This window comes from Cyanistes caeruleus, chromosome 5 (genome assembly GCF_971803275.1).
Source record: "Cyanistes caeruleus chromosome 5, bCyaCae1.hap1.1, whole genome shotgun sequence".
Taxonomy (NCBI): domain Eukaryota; kingdom Metazoa; phylum Chordata; class Aves; order Passeriformes; family Paridae; genus Cyanistes; species Cyanistes caeruleus.
Window position 1 is genome coordinate 59418367 of NC_141705.1, and position 15962 is coordinate 59434328.

Sequence of the window (15962 nt, forward strand, 5' to 3'; positions counted from 1 at the left end):
TACAGAGGCCACATTTAATTTTACTGAGAGACCATTATTTTTTCTACACAGCTTTCTGCTCTTTCAACCAGAGAACTCTTAGGACTCTGGCTCTGCCAGTGTCCTCCAAAGCAGCAGCAGAAAGAAATGGATGGAGATTCTGGGGAAGAGGGCAGGAGTGGCCGCTTCCAGGGAAGGGAGTAATACGAGAGTTGAGCGGGGCTGGAAATTCACTGTGCTCCCTGTTATTACAAATGCTGGGAAGTGATCCATGCTAGCAGTAGTTTTTTCTTTGTAATTTACGTGTTCTGCCATGATGTTTTGCTACAGTGGGATCCAAACTATTCCAAGTATTTTTAATTAACAAGGATGCAAAAAGGAATAATTATACATCCATGCAAGAAAATAGGACAGCAGCGAGATTCTCATGTGAGCCAGGGCTCTAAAGAAAATGTTGCCAATGAGGCATAAGGCTGCCTGCATCTGGACTTACACTGTGCTGTAAATACTTTAGGTGAGTTAAATAATGTAAATTTGAAGCAAAAGCAGAGCATTAAATAGGCTGTAGAAATGCTATAAAAAAGCATATCCTCACCACAGAAATGAACACTGCATGGCAAAGTCCTTGGACCTTGATTTTTTCTGCCTAAATTACACCTGAAGTGTTGACTAATGTTACTCCCAATGAAATTCAGGTTTGACTAATCTATTCCTTAATACCTGCTTGTTGTAGACAAAAAATAAAGTGTAATATGTATCAAAATGAAATATTTTTTCCTAAATTAGAGTATTTTAATATAAAGTTAACTGAAGTGAATTTGCCATGGAAGTGGGCCATCAGGATCTGGCTGTGCTGAGGTGCAGAGCTGGCTTGGCTTTTTTGGTATGCAAGTTATTTCTGTAGATATACCCTGCCTGTAAGGTTTGCTAAACTAGAAGTGCAAAAACAGTAGTAGGAGTTATCTGAGAAGGGGAGAGGAGGATTTAAAACAAAGAGGTTGTGTTTTACTTTGCTTGTAAAAAGCAAAGGGAAATTTGGGGATAATGTGTATTATATATGCTTTATAACAACTAGAATAAAAGAGAAGATACTTTTTACATCTGGAAAGAACAATTTTCTTGATTCAGATGCTAAGTAAAATTATGATAATTCCTCCTTCAAACATGAAGTGCATAAATAACTTACTCAAGAGTACTGATTTTGTTGCGCAGTATATTCATAAATATTAGATAAAAGAAGAATCTTAGTTACAGAAAGAAACAAAAGCTAGTGCCCAAGTGTCTTGGGTTTTCCTTTTATTAAAATAGATTAGTAGTCTTGCTTGGATTCTTAAAAATAATTTCTGTCCAGAAGTTAAACATGTTTAAATAAATGGATTGCATATATTTCCAAAGAAAGAAAGGCCCAACACTACTATCAGATTCATGGAGAAAGTTCCTTGTTTTTATTCTGGTAGATTAAAAAATATATTTTAAATAAAACACAGTTTCTCTTGGTTACTTAATAATAGTTTGTATGTTTGATATATTAAAAAAAATGTTTTCTAGAAAAGATCTGTTTTGGTCAGAACTGGAAGTTTTCACTGGTGTTTTAAAAAAAAGATACCATGAGGTTACATTTCTTAGGAACATTTAAAAATATCTTTGGCACGTGTAGCAATGCATAAGTGTTGTTCAAAGCTTGATCATTTAAAGAGAATTAATAGAAATCCATTTTGTTCAGACCTGAAATCTGAAAGGACAAGACTGAACAAGACGTTCATGCCCCTTTTTTAAAAAAAAAAGAACAGTCATATCCTGAAGTGTTGACTGAGCTGTTCACTCTTAGTTCTCCTTGGTTTTAAAGGTGCCCTTCTCCTTGTCTGCAGCATATGATAAGGGAAGTGACTTCTCCTTTCATAAACCTGCATAATGATTCTTGGGACTGATTCAATTTGATTTGATTTGGGGAAGCTGAGAACAGGAAAGTTTCTGGCACTTCTATTTTCCTTATCTTGCATCATAATTATTAGCAAAGGGCACTACAGAGAAAACTGTTCACAAAGGCCACTGATTTTGGGTTGTATAGACAAGACCTCAAAACAGTTAAGCAGTTTCATGGAAATGGACAAAGCTAGAGGGGAAGGAAGGCTTTGTTTCCTCTGTGTTTCCAAATATTTACAGGGAACTACATAAAACATCCTGGCTTCTGAACTAGGAAATCACATTTATTTCCTTCATAAGGAGAAGGAAAAATAAGGAAAATCCTTTTCCCACAGAGGCTTTCAGCTAGAAATAGAAATGAAATAGACTTTAGTATTTAAAGTGAGAACTTATTTATACCTTAGTTTTTATCTTTACGCATATCTTTTAAACCGGTTTCTAGTGTAGACATGTATTTCATAACTAGTTCTGACCACAGAAAATAATTTTGTCTGACATGATGGATATAAAAACCACATTTCATGGCTTACCTTCACTTCTGCCTCCTGACAGTCAACAGGAATACCCATGTGCCAGTCTGGTGGGACAGTGAAGAGGAACACCTCCACTGCTTACAGCCTCTGGTGAAGCCAGTGTTTTTTAGAGAAGTACCAAAACCTAACTCTTGGAGAACTGAGAATGCCCAGGTGGCCAAGAAGACCAATGGCTTCCTGGCCTGGATCAGCAATAGTGTGGCCAGCAGGACCAGGCCAGGGATCATCTCTCTGCGCTCGGCACTGCTGAGGCTGCACCCCAGATCCTGTGTTCAGTTCTGGATCCCTCATTACAAGAAAGACAATGAGGTGCTGGAATGAGCCCAGAGAAAGGAAATGGGGCCTGGGAAGGGTCCAGAGCAGAATTCTGATAAGGCAGATAAGGGTGTTTAGTCTGCAGAAGAGGAGTCTCAGGGGAGCCCTTAGTGCTCTCTAAAACCACTTGAGAGGAGACTGTAGCCAGACAGGGGTTAGTCTCTTCTCCCAGGTAATAAATGACAGGACAAGAGGAAACAGCCTCAAGTTGAGCCAGGGGAGATTGAGGTTGGATAATTAGGAAAAATGTGGTCACTGAAAGGGTTGTCAAGCTGTGGAACAGGCTGTGTGGGGAAGTGGTGGAGTCACCATCCCTGGAGGCGTGCATAACCCAGTATACACCCCATTTGCTTTTGCAGTTTAGATGTGGCACTTGGGGACACGGTCTAGCGGTAGGCTCGGCAGTGCTGGGTTACCAGTTGTTCTCGATGATCTTAACCCCTGAAGGTCCTTTCCAAGTTGCAGGACTCCTGCAACTCACACACTCACTGGATTTGACTGTGCATCCCAGCACAGGGACCGGATGAGGTGCGCCGGGTCCGTGCCGCAGTGCCCGTGTTGTGCCACCAGGCGGCGGCAGTGAGGGCGGCGCTGCTGCCGTGCCGCACTCCGGGCGCCGGGCGGCGCTGGGCGGGAGCGGCACCGGCGCGGCCGCGCCGCCCTCACAGCCCCCAGCGCATCCCGGTGATCCGCAGCCTCTGGATCGCTCTGCTCTCACCGGATCCTGGTGGTACACAGCCACTGGACTACCCTGCACTTATCCCGCTGGGAGATCTGCGCTATAGCGGAGAACTGACGCGGGGAGCTCGTCCCGGCGCGGGACATTACCTCACAGCTGACGCTGTTCCATCGCCCCCTCTGGGCAGGAAAAACTCCCAATGCCAAGAGAGATGGAAAGGAATGAAGCACCTTGAGGCACAGGTTTCACGGTGGTCACTTGACTCAAGTACACTACAGGTACTTTTGCTAGACGTCTTTATAGTAAATAAATACAAACAAACGTACATCCTAGTCCCTGAGGAGGAAATATGCTGCTTTTTGTCCCACTTTAACAGGCTCCCGATAAAGTTTGCTCTGAGGCACTGGGCAGACCCTGCACGAAAGCACCCTCCAAGTCATTCCATTCCTTTAGCCAGGCAGACCAAGTGTTGAAGGGAGTTGTAACCTGGTAATTACTCTCAGATACTTAAATCAACTTACTATTACCATTGAGAGGTATGATGGGTTTGTCTTTACAAACAAGCTGTGAGTCTGCTGATAAGATGCAGCTATCAGTGAGAGACAACAGAAACAATGGGATGGATTCCACTAAAAGATCAAAGAGGCACTGAAAGAGCACCATGAATTCCACAAGAGTTAAGAATTAAGAAATGATTATGCATTGTGGGGGGTGGGAAGGTACCCCAGGTATCAGGCGTTCCGGGAAGCCTGTACCTCTCAAGTCCCTCAGCCTATGGGGGAAGAGAGAAGGGACAAGCGGCCGGGAATTAGGATAAAAAGGAGGCTGCGCCCTCCAAAATTTTGAGAGACCCCAGGGGAATGCCCCCTGGCCTCTCCCTTTATTCGAATAAAGTAAAAGGACTCCTCTGTCTCCTTTTTGGACATAAACCTCTGGTGTTTGTGAATTAATTTTCCTGACACCATCTTGGTCCCTCTCCCAGCTAAGGAGTTGAAAAATTCCCATTTCTGCTAGAACTTTTTTCCCATGCACAGATGTTTTGCCAAGGCAGAGTTTACTGAGAGTGGGATATCCTGGGAACCCAGACACCTGAACTAATCCTGCCTGCAGGCACCACCCTGTGGGTTTCCCTCAGGGACCAAACTGAAGCAAGTAAATTAAAATGTGTTTTCCAGCTCTTGGCTCCCGTGACACTGTGCAGACAATCCCTGTGAGAGCTACTGCTGGGGGAAACCACAGCCCTGGCCAGACACAGGATGCAACAGCAAAGATCTCATCTGTCACCCACAGGCTGCAGAGTTTCAGCTGGACTTGGCTTGTACTCATGCTTTGTGCTCCTCTTCTTTGTGGAGCTGGCACTCACAGTGTCATTTCAAGGAAAGCGAAATACTCACGAAACAGTAGGAATTTGCAGTAGGAATTGCAATGCTCCTTCTTTGACTGGCATGAGGGTCATGTTTCATGATTTATTTCTGTACCAGAGACCAAGGTTATATTTAAAGTGCCCTTTGTATGCTTGCTGGGGATGGGGAAGGCAGATGAGCAGACACAGATCTCAGAAGAACTGCTGATTTCAGAGCTGGTCCTGATGATGAGCAGCAAGACACAGATGTAATTTTGTCAGTGAGCAATGCATTTACAGATATATTGCATTTCCAATGGAGCAGGTGATGACTGCCCTGTGCAGACACAGACACAAGGAAATAGCTCTGTGGGGAGACAGATTTTTGCCCATGTGAAGATTTGAGAAAAGGGCATTAGAATAACTTTGCACCTTACCTGCCATCTCACCCCCAGCTTTTGCTGTTGCCCAAGATGTCAATGAGCATTTTGGTATGAAGGGACATGATGAAAAGCCACTGTGGTCCTGCATTTGTTAATTCTGTGTCATGGTTTAACCTCAGCCAGCACTTCAGTCCCACAAGGCTCCTCACTCACTCCTCTTCACTGATTAAAGGGGAGAGAATCATAAAAGTGAGAAAACTCATGGGTTAAGAGAAACACAGTTTAATAGGTAAAGCAAAAGCTCCACACGCAAGCAAAGGGAAATGAGGAATTCAGTCACTGCTTCCCATGGGCAGGTGTTCAGTGACCCCCCAGGAGAGCAGGTGACTTGGGAAGACAAACACCATCACTCTGAATGTCCTTCCCTTCTGCCTTTTTCCCTCACCTTTACATGCTGAGTGTGACTCCATATGCTATGGGATATTGCTTGGGTCATTTGGAATCGCCTGTCCTGGCTGTGTCCACTCCCAACTCCTTATGCACCCCCAGCCCCCTCATTGCTGAGGTGGGGTGAGAAAAGGCTTGGCTCTGTGTAAGCCCTGTCAGCAATAACAAAAGCATCCCTGTGTTATAAACACTATTTCCAGCACAAACCCAAAACACAGCTCATGCCAGCTATTGTGAAGAAAAGTAACTCTACTCCAGCCAAAAGCAGCACAGCCTGGTTCTGTGAGAGGCCTCAGTTATTAAAAAGGAGATACAAGGAAGTTCCCTAACCACAATGTCCTAACCAATCCATTTTCTTTAGCACCCAAGAGAGACACAATCAAAAGCCCACATCTTTACCCAGCAATGCTGCAAATGAAACCAAATGGGTTTTATTTATTTACTTCAAAATCTTCTTAGCAATATATTCATGCCAGATAAACACCTGCACAGCTTGAAAGACAGATTTTCTTGGTGTCAGGCAATTAAACTTTTATCAAGGTACAAATTGAAACACCAGGTTACAAATCATTGTCATCAAACATTGCTGGAGGTTATGTTTGCCTGATTCTTTACAACAGCTTACTAACCATATCTTTCTGGAATATACTCTTTTAGATTTGTCAGAGAGTAATGCAGAACTTGAATTCAGGTATATGTATGAGCCTTAAAATATTGGAAATAACATTGTGAACCTTTGTTAAAGCTGTTTGTGCCTTCATTCATTGGCTGTTATATTCACTTGAACCCATGTCATGTTATTATGGAGAGTATGAACAGATATAAAGCTGTCAGATGTGTCACAGCTAACTGTGTTGGACTCCAAAGAGCCTGAGGGTCTGTCCTGTCAGCTGGATTGTGCACCTGTAACTGATACCCACCTCCCCAGTTTATGCATGCTGGGAGGTTGCCCAACAAGGCAACAAGGCAACAAGGGCCATCTGTCAGCTCGCTGATTTCTGACTGTCACAGACTGAGGTCTGTGAAATTTGACTGTACTGCACTACACAATTACTTAAGTGCATTACCTGCCCTATGAGACAAATCAAATTTGCTGCTGCTGCTGTGCACTGTGTTGTACTAGGTACTGTGCCTTTCCTTTATTCCAGCCTTACAGCATCAAAGCTTTCATTGAAAGATGTAAAATGGAAAGCAACAAACTGTCTGCATTAAGTGACATTTTACTGTGCAGGTCGTGCTGGATGGAGTCCTGTTTATCTCCTCTTTGTTGCTCAAAGTCAGATCTTTTAGAAATGAGAATATTTTGCATGGCTTTATCAAGCATTTTGAATGTAGTTCATGCAAAGGTCAAGTGTTCCTATGAGGTCAATAAGTGATAAGCAATGCTTAATAACCATTTAAAATGCATCAGCCAAAAGACAATCTAAAAGTGCTGCTTTTCCAAAGGCTCATGCAGAATTCAGAACATGCTGAACTCAGAAACAACAGGTACATCACGACTGTTATGGGAAGTGGAGGCCAAGCAAAAAGAACAAGGTGCCTGTGGAGAAGAAGAGGTCTAAATCTTGCAGGAACAGCAGCCAACTCCACTCACCTTTCACAGGATATCAATGCTGACCCTAACAGCTGGCTGTCGCTCTATTAGGAACAGCGAGGAGAGAACGACACAGACTCTCATGGAGTCAGAACAGGAGAATTCCTTAGTTTATTGCTTCAGCCTTGTTTTATAGACCGGTTCGTGGAAAGTACAGAAAGGAAACTCTTATTGGTTAGTAAACTGCTACATCACCATCATTGGTCAGAGGTGAACAACACCCTCTGATTTTCTCTTGAAAAGAAAACAAGGGGCAGACAAACAGCACCTGGCAAGGCTGTTTTCTGCCTCTAAGAATCGTTTTGATTCCTCCCTAAAACTTCCCAGGCTACTGTTGCTATCCAGCTCCCCGATGGGACCCCTCTGTCCCACCCCCTGTGGAGCCTGCTCGTCTCTGGGCACAGGCGGCGGAAGGGGTCCTGGAGTGGATACAACATGGACTCAAAGTATCTAGACACAGGAGGCTCAAACTTGCTGGAATAATCCCGGGTTTATTGTCTGTCGTCCATCCGGGGCAAGAGAGAGAGTGAAATGCTCTGGATCTTATCTCTTATACCAGGGGGCAGGGGTGATTAGGGGATGCAGGGAGGTCACAGCCAATGGGAAGGGGGGGGAGGGAAAGAAGGTTTTCAGGTAGGAACTAACATTACACAAACCAAAGGTGAGTTTTACCCTTGGGAGGTACCAAGATTTCTAGATGCACTACAACAGGCTACTTTCTCAGGCTGGACTTGAGAAAAGTATGCGGCCTGCAGTTTCTGCAGGCTCCCTGCAGCCTGCTCCAAAGCTAGCATCCACAGCTGGCCTTGACTCCCCTAAAATAAAGCACAGGGCCCGTGTCTCTCCATGTCTCCTGTGTGCCAGAGTGCTGCTTTTCAGTCCCTGCAGTGGTATCTTGGAGAACAGCTGGGGCTCCTCAGCTGCCCAGAGTCTGCTTACAGACACTGCATGTGGAAGGATCCTCCACTCCAGCTCTGCAGTTTGGGCCCAGATGTAAAGCAGCATTTTGGAAAAGATGGGCTCTAGCATCTCATTGGTTGTTCACGCTATGATTTAGGTTAACAGCTGTTAGTACAGAAGCAGCACGTACACGTTTTTGTTTGTTACAAGGGCGTTTAAAACCAGACCTTGTAAATCTGCAGTGGTGTTGGCAACACACTGTGCTCTCTGCAAGGGAGAGCTCAGGCCAGCCATAGCTGGAGCATGATAGGGAGGAAGGGAATGGGGCCAGAGAAGGGAGAGATTCAGTAAGTTAGATGTGCTCTCGCAAAGCATTTTTCTGGCTCTGTGCTACAGGAAAAATTTTTCTTCTTTGTGGCACCAAGCATGAAACGTGGTTTTGCTTATTTCAATGCATGGATCAAAAAGCATTGGAAAAACAGTAATTTCACAGTGGTGTAGAAAAAGATGAAAACTTATTCACAGGCTGGGAGCAACCTGAATCCCCAGTTGAGCGAAATGGAACATAATCATGCACAGATGCAACTGTGCAAAGTGACTCACCTGAAAGGTAAAAGGCTGAACGGCTCTCAGGAGTTTCCAGAAGCAGAGACTGAAGGCACATGGAGATGGGACCCATGAGAACCTGTGAGGGAATACTTCTGTTTAATGAAGTTTTCCCAACTGATGATGGGATAACCTTATAGTGTTTTCATTCAGGACTATAGCTGGGCCAGGCTTGCCCAGAATTAGAATACAGTAGATGAATCAGAATATTGTTGGGGTTGATAGCAACTCAGGCAGAAGCCTCTGAGAAAATCCCTCATAGTTATGGAGAGGAGACTATTATCCACAGTGCCCCCTGTTCAGTTTTATGTAAACATTACCAGAAAGTTCTTTGTTTCCCCTGCTATTGTTGGTTCATGTTTGGTGCAATGTTTTACATATTCGTAATCACCCTTTCCTGTTGGACCCTTACCCTCAGATTCCATCCCAATCTATTAGTTTATACAAGTTACTGTATCCCCTTGACCCTTGTTTTTTGGTGCACCTTTTATGCTATTTGGATTGTCTCTTTGGTTTTTTTTGTATTAAAGTCCATTATTTTTCAGGCCACGTCCTTCATTATCTCGCCACATCGTCCCCAGCTGGTCTAGTCTCAAGGTTGTGGGTCCTCCACTGTGACAGGATATGCCTACCTGCATTCATTTATCTAGGTTCAAAAAACAGGTAAAAATTGCCATTCATTTATCTAGGTTCAAAAAACAGGTAAGCTCTGCCACCTCCTGTCACAAAAAAGCCAAGAATTCAGGCCATTCTTCATTTTTGTTTCATCAATATTTACTATAATTTCTTTCAAAGCAATTCTTTTCAAATCAGGCTTCTGAACTACCCTATAGTTGGTCTTGAAAACATTCAAATAACATTCCTAAATATCAGACTAGGTAGTTAATCCTGCTCAGGTGGATTAAGCACAGTGTGACATTTAACAGTGTAACCATCATACCTTCACCCTGTGAATGAAGCTAAATGCAAATATTACTTCTTTCCTCTCCCTGTATTGAGCTGTCCTGAGAACTAAGCAGGCTTTTCCTTCAAATACTGACAATTTGTTTAATTCAATCAGCACAAATGTTGAGTTTTGAAATAATCAGAAATGGAAGAAGATGACGGTAGCAGATATTCTGCAAGTGCAGAATCACAGTACCCTAGATTCCCAGTGCCTGTAATGGGCCTGTACAGAAGGTAGATGGCAAAGCAGCTCAGATCACACACAGAACATGTTTCTACATGACACTCTCATGTGAAAAACCAAGATTACATGCAGCTGAAGCTTCTATTGAATGCTGGACATGATTTTGAATGCATCCATCTTCCTGTGGACCCAGTGCCATCCATGCTAAGTCAACATGAGGATTCTCCAAAATTTCCATATGCTTTGGCTAGGACCTGCAAGTTCCCAGGCTCACTTGTAAACACAAGATTTCATGAAATTGTTTGCATTTCAAAATTATGTTTCATGATTTCATTTTGCATGTGGGCCCTGTTTTTTCTGGTTTTATACAAACATGTAATTTAGTTTGAATATTGCTTCAGTTTTGGTCTTACAGAAGTGGCATGACAACACTGAATGCTTATTATTCTACTCTTATTTGCTCTTAGGATAAAGTAGTAACCCTTCCAATAACAGCAGGCAGTGGTTGGATTAACAAGTGGTAAGCAAAGATGAGTAGGAAATAAAAACGGCTATTAAGTACAATAATGCCACAGACTGGGTCATGCGTGAGCTGTCTTCTGCTTGATTTCTACTTTAAGGAATTTGTGCTGATTTCTGCCTTCAAATCCATGAATAGAAGGTAGCAACTGCTTTCAGAAAGCACTCTCTTTTTCTGCATCAGTTCTAGAAAAGCCTGTCTCTTGAGAGTTCCAGAAAGCAAAGCATGGCCAAGCAAGAAGCTACTCCTACACATCAGGCTTACCTAAAGAAGCACAAGTATGAGAATCTCTTAAAGGATACTTGTCAGCAGTTATCTCACTTCACCAACCCTATTTTCCAAGTCTGCCCCGAGAGACCCCAGCACTGCTGAGGTATCCGATGAGGCTCCCACAGGACTGATGACAAACACCAGGCAATGCCCTCCATTAGGATCACTGTTTAGCACACTTCTCCTAAACACTTGTTTTCTTCAACATGCTCAGCTCAGTTCTGCTAAAGCTGCCTTAAATCCCAGATGTCCACGGCAAATAAGGAAGCCAAATCAGAATGAATACATAACTGGAAACTTTGGAGAAGGGCAGGAGATGTTCTTCTCTATGTTAATGATGCCTCCAGGATTCTCCATCATTAATGGCTTTACATTCCTATTTATCATAAATACTGATTATGGGGTTGAAAGATAAGTTATGTGATGCCCCAGACAGATGAGATATAAGAAAAAAAAAAACCAACAACAACAACAACAAAAAAAAAACCAAAAAACTAAGAGCTGTGCTTGCTATCACTTTTAAAGGGGAACCACAAGTCACAAGCATTGTCTTGCGGGGGAGAGGGGTGGCAAAGCGTGGATGAATGAGAAATAAACTCCCCATTCCTCCGGGCTGCTGGATAACGCAGCCAATGTGAGCACGGCCAGCTCCTCCACCCCTCGGGATGCCTACGCCAGCTCACCACCAAGAGGTGTGTCCTTGCTCGTCTGCGAAAAAGCCTGGCAGGGAGCGAGCTTCCCTCTGAGCTGCAGGACTGCTGGACAGTGAGGAACTGCGCATGACCTGGCAGTGTTGGAGACAACTATCTTTAATATTGCAAGGCTGATCCAAGTCCACCAGGATACTTAATAGCATGCGTCGATCTCTAAAGAGTTGGTTGCCAAGGAAACCGTTTAAAAGCCTGCTTTAAAATATTTGCTACATATTCAAAAGCCACAATCATTTCCTGCTGTCAAATTACAACAGCTCTTCACAGATCATTAGGAGTATTCTTTAATCATCAAGGCAAAAATAGTGGTTCTTCTCAGCAGGCAGATGAGTGAATTCTGATCTGAATCTTTATCTTCATAAAACCTAAGTTATGACACTGGAACAAAATCAGCTGTGCTACTGTGCAGCCATCCCAAAAATCAGATCTTTCAGTTGCATATTCCTAATACAAAGTTATCATGCAAAGTTATCATTTTGAAATATCACAACTTCTAACTTATAATACTTCTTAATAGACTTATATAATTATTTAAGTTGTAAAAGTTCAAGGAGAAATTCAATTTACACAGCTAACATGTTGTAATTGGAGAATGCCAAAGGCACAATGTGAAGGGCTAGGAACATTCTGTTCTAACTCACTTTTCCCTGCATTTAAGAAGACATATTCTTCACTAGGGGCACAAAAAACTCAGCCAAAACATTTTTTTTCTGTTTCCAAATAAACTGCTTGAGTACTCCAAAGCCATTTAAAGTGTCAGGATAAGCAATTCAACAATTTTCTTTAACTTTCAGAAAACACAGTGTATTGGGTTAGTTAACTTTCTCATAATAGCCCTCAGTACTGTGGTTTGTATTTGTAGCTGGAGTGGTGTTGAAAACACAGCAGTGGTTTGGCTACTGCTGGGCAGTGCTGGCACTGCTCACTGAGGAGGGGAAGTAGCAGTGGCTCCACTTCACTCTTGATCTGACCTTCCCAGCAAAGTGTTTAGATACAGTTCCATCATCACCAGGACAGAAGCAAGCCATGTCATCTGAACTGAGAGGAATCCTGTGGGAGCAGATGTACATCTGACTCCCACCTTCCCTGTGAGTGAGAACTGGTTCAGAACCTGCAGTTTGATCTGGGCAGTCCTAGGAATGTGCTTAAGCTACATTCAGAATGCCCTCCTGTTTCAGGATGTCTTCTGTCTGTGTGTAAACCATGAGTCCCAAATGAAGTAGAAACTTATTGAGTAAGATAACCAGAGAAAACAAGATTACCGTGTCCCAAAGTCTGAGCACAGGTTTGTCACATAACCCATGAAAGTACAGAGCATGAGCTTGAGAATTAAGTGTTACATGTCATTTGAGCAGTGTCAAAACCAATATTTTTTATTTCTTGTTTCTAAACAGAATGCCTATTAGCTTGCTTAGTCATGTTTCAGTGTTAACACTGATTATTTATGTAAGGGCAATACCTGGCAAGAGTGCCAAAAAGCACATTTCCCTGGAAGAAGAAAGCTGCTTTTCACCCACATCCTGAGGACTGTATGCAGCCCTTGTCAGCAAGGAGAAGCATGGTTATTCCATCAGGGTTGGGGATAAGGGGGATGGTGAGGCAGGCAGGGACCTCCCTGACAGCTCCATGGCACCTGAAGGAGAGCCAGGCTAGCTGGGAACAGCAACAGGGGCCAGCTGCAGTCCAGGGACCACCATGACCATAGAGACCAGCCAGGTTGGAAGTCAAGACAGAGAATCCACCAGCCAGGGAAGCACAGGATCAGCAAGGTACAAGGCCAAGCATGGGCACACACACAGCATAGCTAAGGAAAGGGTCTGAACCTAAATTTGGCTCCTCATCCAAGGAAAAGAGATCCCCAATAAGCTTTCCTGCAGCTCTTTTCCTCATCACCAATGTCCATGCTGAGAGCTGGACTATCCAGAGCTGTCCATGAGCACAGGCAGCCAAATGGCCATGGCAGGGGTGGCCTATCCCAAAGCAGCTCACCTGATTTTGAAGTTTCTGAAGCACTTCGAAAAGTGCTGTGAGAAATTACAGCTGTTGCCAGTTTTTTGAAAGTTTGTGTTAAAATAATGGCACTTCACCACAGCCACAGGATGTCTTCTGCTCTCTTCTGACCTGCTGGCGGACTTAGATGGTACAGACAGATAATTAGCCAGGAGGGCTACGTGCTTTTCCATAAGGAAAAATTCTTCACTTATGAGGATGGAAAGCATGGCATAAAAGTAAATTCTCCAACCTTCAGTGTCATGTGCTGGTGAGAAGACCATGGTGTCCAGAACCAGCTTGCCCTGCATTTATAGCTTGGTTTGAGGTCTGATACATGGAGATTACAATAGGCATTTCTTTTTTCCCCTCCCAAGAATTCCAACTGCTGTGTGTTCAATTACAGTGCTGGGCAGGACAGCACATAGAAAACCAACCTGCTCCTACTCCTAGGAGCTTGGTTTGTTTTCCAGTCACACAAGACAGACCCAGATTAAGGGTTTAGAATTTGAAGATGGAAGCATGCAGGAAAGAAAGATGAGTGAAAAAGGGAAGAGGCAGCAGGAGAGAAATAATCACAGAAAAATATGTGCAAATCATGAATGAAAAGGAGAAAAAATAAAGTAGAATAGGCAGCAATGGAGGGAAGGGTCAGGAATATGACGAAGCACCAAAAAGAGAGGCAGTAAGACAGAAGATAGAAAGAGAGAACTTTGCAGGAGCAGAAATTCCTTGTTAGGAGACCTGGAATCTAGAAAACTTAACTCATCCTTCGGGGAAAAAAAACATGTGAGGGGAAAGTCCAGATTGTTTGCAGGCAAAACCAAATATTGCATAGTAAAGTTCCTGCCTTTCCTGCTCCCGATTTTTTTTGCCTCCTGTCCTCCAAGTGCTATCAGAAGCCCCTCAAAGTACCAAATTCTCCACTGCAGCCCATTCTGCCTGCCCTGTGCCATGACCTGTTCCTCTGTGTGTCCTTGTCATTGTGCCCTGGCCTTGTCTTCAAGCCTTCTGCCTTCTCACAAAGCTATTCTAATGCTCACTGCCTCATTTTTTCCTGCTGCCTCTCCAGATGCCTCCTACTCGCCTTCCAAAGCCTTGTAAAGAGCAGTTCTACTGCACATAAGGGCTCAACATGAAACATTTATCATTTCCATGCTGGCCTTTCACTGCCAACTCAATGGGGCAGAAATTGTCTCCCAGCACTCATGCCTCCATATCATGTAGGACCCTGACACTTCTGGGAAGACCCCACTAGTGCTGCTCTGTAAATAGCAATAACTGTTTTACAGATAATATGCTGGTTTTTTTCTCAGTAATTCACTGTGTTAGCTTGGATACACTCCTGTATGAATCCTTTGTGTTCAGGACAACTGCTGCTCTCTGCTCAATGCCAGGAGACTTGGCAGGAGAGCTTTGTTTTTCCTGTCTCACTGAGGACAAACGGGAACCAGAGAACAACCTGCAGTTACCAATGACACCCTTGCTACTCCCAAAAGACTCTCAGGATCAAATTCCATTCTAAATGCTGAGTGGGACACCACACATCTGGAAACCAGAACAATCTGGTACGTGCTGCCATGCTCACCTAAGCCCTTGTTCCACAAGTAGAGCTGTACAGTGAGACGTCTGAAAGGTTTCTCTGTTGCTTTTCTGGCCAGAAGTAGCTGGGTTTTGCAGCAACTGAAAACCTCACTCCAACAAAATAATAGCTTCTTTACATCAAAAATATATAGGACAAACTTGACAGTGACCTCCTTAAGCTCCTATGGAAATTGTGTTGGCTCTCATTTTTCTCTCAGGTGTCTGTTTTCAAGTACTCTGGTGTCCAGCAGACAGCATGAGGTGGAATGGTAGTGGCACTTAAAGTTTCAAAGGCTTTTGTAATCAGAGCCAACTGATTTGCCGAATTGCATCAAAGGTCAGAGACTGGCAGTAGCGCTGCATGGAGCAAATGATCCCTTTAAACTCCTGATCGGACACGGGTCACGTCAGGAGGCAGCAGGGCTTTGGTCATGGAAGCAGCTGCCTGAGAGCAGCGCACGCAACTGTGCTTTACATCTTTAGGATAGTTGTTCCATGGGGGAATCGCTGCTGCTTCCAGAGGAATCTTGGCACCCCGTGGGCAGCAGCTGCAGCCACAGCCTGGCTATCCTGGCCCTCGGGCTTCCACCTGCCGAATCCAGCCCTGAAAGGAGGCTGTAGCCAGGTGTAGCTCGCTGTTCTCCAGGCGAGCAGCGTCAGGACGAGGGGACAAGGCCTAAAGCTGTGCCAGGGGAGGGTTAGGCTGGACCCGTGCAGGGCCAGGTGTTGGACTCGATGGTCCTTGTGGGTCGCTCCAACTCCCTAAATTCCGTGATTCTGTGAAATTAGGGGGAATTTCTCCACAGAAATGGCGATTACAATGGGCTGCCCGGGGAGGTGATGGAATCACCCTCGCTGGATGTGTTTAAGGAACGACTGGACGTGGTTGGACACGACGATCTCTGCGGACTTTTCCAACCTAATCGATTCTGTGATTCTGTGAAACCGGGGAGTGTGCAGGGTCACCCGGCCGCAGCCCCGGCCGTCTCGCCGCCCCCGGCCCAGCCGCAGGCCCGTGTGAGGGGCCGGGCGCGGCCGGCGGGCGGGGCGGGGCGGCGG

General features: G+C 44.4%; 1 long non-coding RNA gene across 1 annotated transcript; it reads right to left on the reverse strand.

Moving 5' to 3' along the window:
- Positions 1–4717: 4717 nt before the first annotated feature.
- LOC111928850 (uncharacterized) lies at positions 4718–15957 on the reverse strand. Its single transcript, XR_002864342.2, has 5 exons — positions 14908–15957; positions 8699–8780; positions 5600–5753; positions 5209–5376; positions 4718–5014 (listed from the first exon to the last, which is right to left on the reverse strand). It is a non-coding gene; the product is annotated as an uncharacterized LOC111928850 (long non-coding RNA).
- Positions 15958–15962: the final 5 nt, after the last annotated feature.